This window comes from Pongo abelii, chromosome 2 (assembly GCF_028885655.2).
Source record: "Pongo abelii isolate AG06213 chromosome 2, NHGRI_mPonAbe1-v2.0_pri, whole genome shotgun sequence".
In the NCBI taxonomy this organism is placed as follows: Eukaryota; Metazoa; Chordata; class Mammalia; order Primates; family Hominidae; genus Pongo; species Pongo abelii.
Window position 1 is genome coordinate 164,292,363 of NC_085928.1, and position 7,610 is coordinate 164,299,972.

The 7,610-nt window shown below is 38.5% G+C and overlaps 1 long non-coding RNA gene across 1 annotated transcript; it reads left to right on the forward strand.

The window, feature by feature from the left end:
* Nucleotides 1-836: 836 nt before the first annotated feature.
* Nucleotides 837-4,438, forward strand: LOC129058689 (uncharacterized). Its single transcript, XR_008523979.2, has 3 exons — nucleotides 837-989; nucleotides 1,633-1,692; nucleotides 4,062-4,438. It is a non-coding gene; the product is annotated as an uncharacterized LOC129058689 (long non-coding RNA).
* Nucleotides 4,439-7,610: the final 3,172 nt, after the last annotated feature.

Here is a 7,610-nt window from a genome sequence, read left to right on the forward strand (position 1 = left end):
AAGGATCTAGAACCAGAAATACCATTTGACCCAGCAATTCCGTTTACTGGGTATATACCCAAAGGATTATAAATAATTCTACTATAAAGACACATGCACACATATGTTTATTGCAGCAATATTTACAATACCAAAGACTTGGAACCAACCCAAGTGCCCATCAATGATAGACTAGATAAAGAAAATGTGGCACATATACACCATGGAATAGTATGCAGCCATAAAAAAGAATGAGTTCATGTCCTTTGCAGGGACTTGTATGAAGCTGGAAGCCATCATTTTCAGCAAACTAACACAGGAACAGAAAACCAAACACCACATGTTCTCACTCATAGGTGGAAGTTGAACAGTGAGAACACATGGACACACGGAGGGGAACATCACACATGGGGGGCCTGACAGGGGTTGAGGGGCAAAGGGAGGGAGAGTGTACAGGGCTTAAAACCTAGATGATGAATTGATAGGTGCAGCAAACCACACGGCACATGTATACCTACATAACAAATCTGTACGTTCTGCACATGTATCCCAGAACTTAAAGTAAAATAAAAAATAAAATTAAAAAAAGAATAAAAATGTACTATGCTAATATCAAGTAAATTATAACTCATCTATTTATTGGCAAGAAAATTTTATAACCACTACTTTTCTGGTTTCAACTCCTCACCAAGCATAGCTCTGCTCCAAACTCCCAAAGTCCTGAATATGGACATGAATATAAATATAAAATATGAATATAAAAATGTTATTCAAAAATTAAAATTTTGAGCATCTGAAAAGCACTCTCCAGAGGTTTCAAATATGTATTAAAATATATCAGTGTTTTCTGTGCCTAGGTTCTGTTCAAGCCAACATATGTGAAGCTTCCAGAAGATCAAGACATAATATCATGAATTGTGTGCTTAAATGAGGCCCACATGATAATCCAGGATAATTGCATCATCTCAAGATACTTAGCTTAGTCACTTCTGCAAAGTCTCTTTTACTATGTAAGGAAATATATTCCCAGATTCCAGGGATTATTATTACATGGACATCTTTGGGCAGGGATGGTAGGGGGTGGTCATTATACTGTCTACCTCACATCTCTACTAGAACAATCTACAAATTGACCTCTTCCTCTTCAGACCTGTAAATGGCTGAGTCAATAGAAAGTTATATTAGTCCATTCTCATGCTGCTGTAAGGACATATCTGAGACTGGGCAATTTATAAAGAAAGGAGGTTTAATTGATTCACAGTTCTGCAGGGCTGAGGAGGCCTCAGGAAACTTACAATCATGGCAGAAAGGACTCAAACATATCTTTCTTCACGTAGCAGCAGCAAGGAGAAGTGCAGAGTGAAGTGGGGGAAAGCCCCTTATAAAACCATCAGATCTCATGAGAACTCACTATCACAAGAACAGTATGGAGGTAACTGCCCCCATGACTCAATTACCTCCTACTGGGTCCCTCCCATGACATGTGGGGATTATGAGAACTACAATTCAAGATGAGATTTGGGTGGGGACACAGCCAAACCATATCAAAAGTCAAACGCAATATTGTGTTTAAAGAACAGCCAATAATCTCTTTCATTTATTTTTGAGTTTCAGATATGTTTTCTAACCATTTGAAATCTGGTTATATTTTAGGGGAGTGTCATAAAGGCAAAAGTCACTAAGAACAACAGAAAAGAGATGCATTTCTAGAGGGTAAGGTTATCACCTGGAAAAAAATGCTCTGGTTTAAATTTGTTAAATAATTTTGTTAAAAAGGTCTCGTGGTACTGTTGTGGAGGTTATGTAGGTACATCAAGAGATGTGAAAAATGTGCCAAAAGAGTGAGCCATACCCATAAATCCCTATGTCCCACACTTTTGAAAAATTATCAGCACATCACAAAGAGAATGCTCAGAATAACAGCCCAATGTCATAAGAAGAGTAAGTCATAGCAGATATTTTAAGAATGCTTTCTATTTTTGAAAGACTTCTTTCCAAAAAAAAGTTAAAAAGTTAAACAGTTGTGATATAAAGCTCCACCATTAACTAATGTGTTCATTAATACTCAGTGTTGTAAGAAAATTTGACAATTATATTGGAAAACTACTATTATATTTCTAGCATGTGTAACTTCATTTGTGACCTGGCTTGGAGTGTCAACTTTGATTTATGATATTGTTTATTAATTAATTTTCAGAACATGAACTATTTATTAGATGGAAACTATTCTATACTTGTATCACATAAATATTTTAAAATTAAAATTAAGTGAATAAAAAAATGAACATCTTGTATTGAAGTTTTATGGATAACAATAAAAACCTCATGCTGCAGCAATGCAGCCTATTACATTTTATGTGTGTGGTTGGTTTACTGCACTCGTAGTGAAAACCATTCTTGTAGCTCCTTCTACATGTTGCATCTACTTATTTATTAGTAATTTTAAGCTGATGCTTGTTCTAGTGGTTACAGGTTTGTGCCTTACTGCTTTCTCTTCCTGCTTGAAGTGAGAGGTAAACAACAGCATAGGATGGGTCAGGACAGCCCAAGTCTGTTTCTCTTAAAATCTTCCACAATGCAAAAGTAAGGTCTAAGTGGCCAGCCATTATGAATGCCACTAGAGGCCTCCTTAATGGCTGCTGAATATCAGACACTTCAAATCCAACTAACATTTATACAATAAGTAGCTTGTCAGCAATGTAAACCTTCTGGGAGCTATGAAGTGAGTACACAGAACACTGGGTTTGCAGGCATTTCTTAAGTTCAGCTGATAAATATTTAATCATATTGAGCACTTACAGAAAAATGTAAAACCTTTAGTGAAAATCCAGTTTTAATAATTAGGGCTCCTTGTGCATTCTTATTCTGAAAGTCTTTGAATTTATCATATTAAATGGCTAACGAGAGAATATAGGTTTTAAGTCTGTTACTGGAAATTACTTGGGATTTTTTTGGTGGGTGAACAATAAGTGTAATTGCCCTTGACAAGATCCCTTGATCTGCTACTAGCAACTGGCAGAAAGCACTCTAATGTTCTTATTTTATTCCCAAGACTCTGGTAATGATGGTAATGGACTTCGTAATAAACAGACTAAATGACATAGCTTTTAATCATCACAATTCTCCTTCTTGCTCACAAGAATCTTACAAAACTATTAGTAAGAATTACTAAAATGGTGGACATATAATCATAAAGATATTTTATAAAGTGGAGGGAGAAGAGTGCTTTCATTTTCTCTGCAAAATATCCCTGAGCATTTACCGAATTCAACCATGTAAATGTGTGTGCATTAGTTTCCCCCTTCTCTCTTCTGCTTTTTATTCTTTACTCTGTCTTTGTACTCAAGTGATCATCATTTCAAAATTTCCTGTATTTTTCAATGATACTTTAAAAAATGTTATCCATTTAGTCCTCCATGTCATACTCTGTTCTTATTTTAAGAAAAAGGAATACCAAAAATAAAATAATGTTTTTCAATGGTTTTAAGAAATGGAAAGAGACCGAAAAAAAATTAAGGGAATAACCATATAGCTTATTTGACATTTGTCTGTCACATGAAAAATCAATCTGTTGTGTTGGGAACTATTTCTCTTTTTATATATAAAAAAAAAAGTCTGAAGAATTTGTGAATAAATTAGACACCGCAGGGAACTGTGGAGATTCTGAAAGCATTGACTGGAAAGAACTGGACCTATCCATGATCTTCTGAATTCATACACTTGCATTTCTCAACTATTAAGTATTTCTCAAAATGCCCGAGAAATGGAAGAAAGGGCTAGGGGTTTCAAATGAGAGGGCAGAAGGAAAGTTAAAACTTCTCTGGTTTCAATATTTATATATCACTATTATTATTTTATGCTGAATTAAACATTTCATTTTCCCATTTAATAAATCTTTTCCCAGAAAAAATAATTATTGTGAAGGAGGAGGCCATAGATTTTGGACAAAATTTGCCAGAAGCCATTGGAGTTTTCCAGGGAAGATTCAGTTAAAACAAGGGATGTTCCTTGAAATCATAGTTGGGACTGAGAAAGAAAAGAAAGTTTTTATCTGATAAATATATGCTCCCTTTAATTATCAGGTCCAGAGAAGATTGAAATGTGACAGCATGTGACAGCAGTCATCTAATTTCTCTCTTGAGGTAAATAATTACCTCTTGAAGCCACCTGCTATGTGAGCTCAAGACTAAATGAGGCCAAGTAACTATAAAGTACCATATGCTGGACACTATAACTCATGCCCAATGGTTCAATAATATATAGCCAGTCACTAATCAATGTTACCTCTGTAAACTAGCGAGAATTCTTGTCAGACAACTTTGTATCAGCCCACATCTTGTTTCTTTTAGCCTTTAAAAACCTGTTTGTACCAAAAGCTGAACAGAGCATTTCCCAAGACCACTTGGAAGTGTGTACCAGGCAGCTGTCTTCAACCTTGACCCAAATAAACTATTGATGTTAATTTTGTCTTAGTTAGTGGAGGAAGATGGCAGGATAGAAGGTCCACCAATTGTCCCCTCCACAAGGACACCAAGCTAACAATAATCTACATAGAAAAACATCTTCGTAAGAACCAAAAATTGGATAAGCACTGATGGTACCTGGTTTTAACTTCATATATCGCTGAAAGAGGCACTGAAATGATAGAAAAAACAGTCCTGAATCACTGATGCCACCCCTCTGCCAGCACTCCCACCCCTCCAGCAATTGCAAGACATTGAACCCAGTGCTGTTCTGTTAGATCAGTGTATTCTTACGCTGCTATAAAGAACTTCCTGATACTGGGTAATTTATTTTTTAAAAAAAGAGGTTTAATTGAGTCATAGTTCTGCATGGCTGGGGAGGCCTCAGGAAACATATTCATGGTGAAAGGGGAAGCAAACATGTCCTGATTCACATGGTGGCAAGAGAGAAAAGAATGAGAAACAAGTAAAGGGGGAAGCCCCTTATAAAACCATCAGATCTCATGACAACTTACTATCACAAGAATAGCATGAGGGAAACTGCCCCCATGATTAAATTACCTCCCACTGGTCTCTCCTACTACACATATGGGGATTATGGGAACTACAATTCAAGATGAGATTTGGGTGGGGACACAGCCAAACCATATGAAGCAGAAAACCAGCCCTAGCCAGAGGGGAATCACTGGTCCCAGTGGTCCAAACTTGAGTTCTTACAAACCTTGCCACTGATGTCTACAGTATTCCATGACTCCAAGTAAATTTGAAAGGCAGTCTAAGTCACAGTGACTGCAACCCTTAGGCAAGTCCTAGTGCTGAACTAAGCCTAGAGACAGGGGACTAGGGGGGCATGCAACCTACTGAGACACCAACTGGGGGCAGCCAAGGGAATGATGGCATCACCCCTTCCCTAATCCCAGGCTGCACAGCTCTTGGTTCCAGGAGAGACCCCTTTCCCCCGACTTGAGGATAGGAGATGGAAGAGTGGGGAGGACTTTGTCCTGCCTCTTGGATACCAGCTTAGACACAGCCAGATAGGACACTGATCAGAATTGTGAGGCCCCTGTTCCAGGCCCTAGCTTCCAGACAACATTTCTACGCACAACCTGGGCCGTAAGGGAAGCCACTTCCTTGACGGAAAGGATCCAGTCCTGGCAGCATTTATTACCTGCTAACTGAAGAGCCTTTGGGCCCTGAATAACCACTAACAATACCCAGGTACTATGTACAGAGCCTTGGGTGAGCCTCTGAGACTTGTTGGCTTCAGGTACCAGCATGGGTACAGAGGGTTAGAGTACCAAGTGGGCTCCTGACATCCCTAACTCCAGGACTTAACTCTTGGATAGCATTATTGGACCTGTCCTGGGCCAGAGAGGAACCCATTGCCCTGAAGGGTGAGTCTCAGGCCAGGAAGCATTCATCACAAACTGACTTAAGAGACCTTGGGCTTTAAGGGAACATTAGCTATAATCTGGCAGTACTCCTAGCGGCTTGGGGTGACTGTGGATATGGAGTGAGGCTCCTCTGCCTTTGGAAAAAGGAGGAAAGAGTGGGAAGGGCTGCAGCTAGCAGTTTGAGTGCCAGCTCAGCTGCAACACAATAGAACAGCAGGTAGACTTCTAAGATTTTTCGACTCTAGTTCCTGACCCCCAGATAGCACCTCTGGACCAACCTGGGGCCTAGGGACCTCACTGAACTGAAGAAAAGGGCACAGGCCTACCTGGCTTAGCCACTTGCTTATTGTAGAGCCTCAGGACCTTGAGCAAACATAGGCAGTGGCCAGGGAGTGTTTACAGCAGGCCTTGGGTGAAACCCAGTGATGTGCTGGCTTTAGGTTTGATACAGTGCAGTTATAGTGGTGGTGGCAAGAGACTCCATTTGTTTGGGACAAAGTAAGGGAAGAGAACAAGAGTCTCTGCCTGGTAATCCAAAGAATTCTCATGGATCTTGTCCCAGACCATCAGAGCAGTACCTCTAAAACTCTGCAAGAACAACAACATTACTTGGCTTGGAGTGCTCCCTAAAGCAGATACAGCTGAGATTATAACACCCAAGTCCTTTCAAATATCTAGGAGACTTCCCAAGAAGGACAGCTACAAAGTGAAGACTATAGGCTGGAAGACTACAATAAATACCTAACTCTTCAATAGCCAGATACTGAAGAACATCTACTAGCATCAACACCATCCAGGAAAGCATGACCTCACCAAATGAACTAAATAAGGCACCAGGGACCAATCCTGGAGAAATATAGATATGTGACTTTTCAGGAAGAGAATCTAAAATAGCTGTGTTGAGGAAACTCAAAGAAATTCACGATAACACAGAGAAGAAATTCAGAATTGTATCAGATACATTTAACAAAGAGATTGAAAAAATTTAAACGAAGTAGAAATTCTAGAGTTGAAAAATGCAATTGACATACTGAAGAATGCATCAGAGGCATTTAGTAGCAGAATTGATTAAGTAGAAGAAAGAATTAATGAGCCTGAAGACAGGCTAGTTGAAAACATACAGTCAGAGGAGAAAAAAGAAGAATAAAACATAATGAAGCATGCCTATAGGATCTAGAAAATATCCTCAAAAGAACAAATCTAAGAGTTATTGCCCTTAAAGAGGAAATAGAGAAAGAAATAAAGGTAGAGAGTTTGTTCAAAGGGATAATAACAAAGAACTTCTCGAACCTAGAGAAAGCCATCAATATCCAAGTACAAGATGGTTTTAGAGCACCAAACAGTTTTAAGCCATAGAAGACTACCTCAAGGCATTTAATAATCGAACTTCCAAAGGTCAAGGATAAAAAAGGATCCTAAAAGCAGCAAAATAAAAGAAACAAATAATTCAATGAAACTTCAATACATCTGACAGCAGACTTTTCAGTGGAAAACTTACAGGCCAAGGTAGAGTAGCATGACATATTTAAAATTCTAAAGAAAATAAAAGTTTACCCTAAAATAGTATATGCAGCAAAAACAGCCTTTAAACATGAAGGAGAAATAAAGACATTCCCAGACAAACAAAAGCTGAGGCATTTCATCAATACCAGATCTGTCCTACAAGAAATGCTAAAGGAAATACTTCAAACAGAAAGAAAAGGACATTCATGTGCAGTACATAATCACCTAAAGGTACAGAACTCTCTGGTAATGTAATAGTAAGTACAGAGAA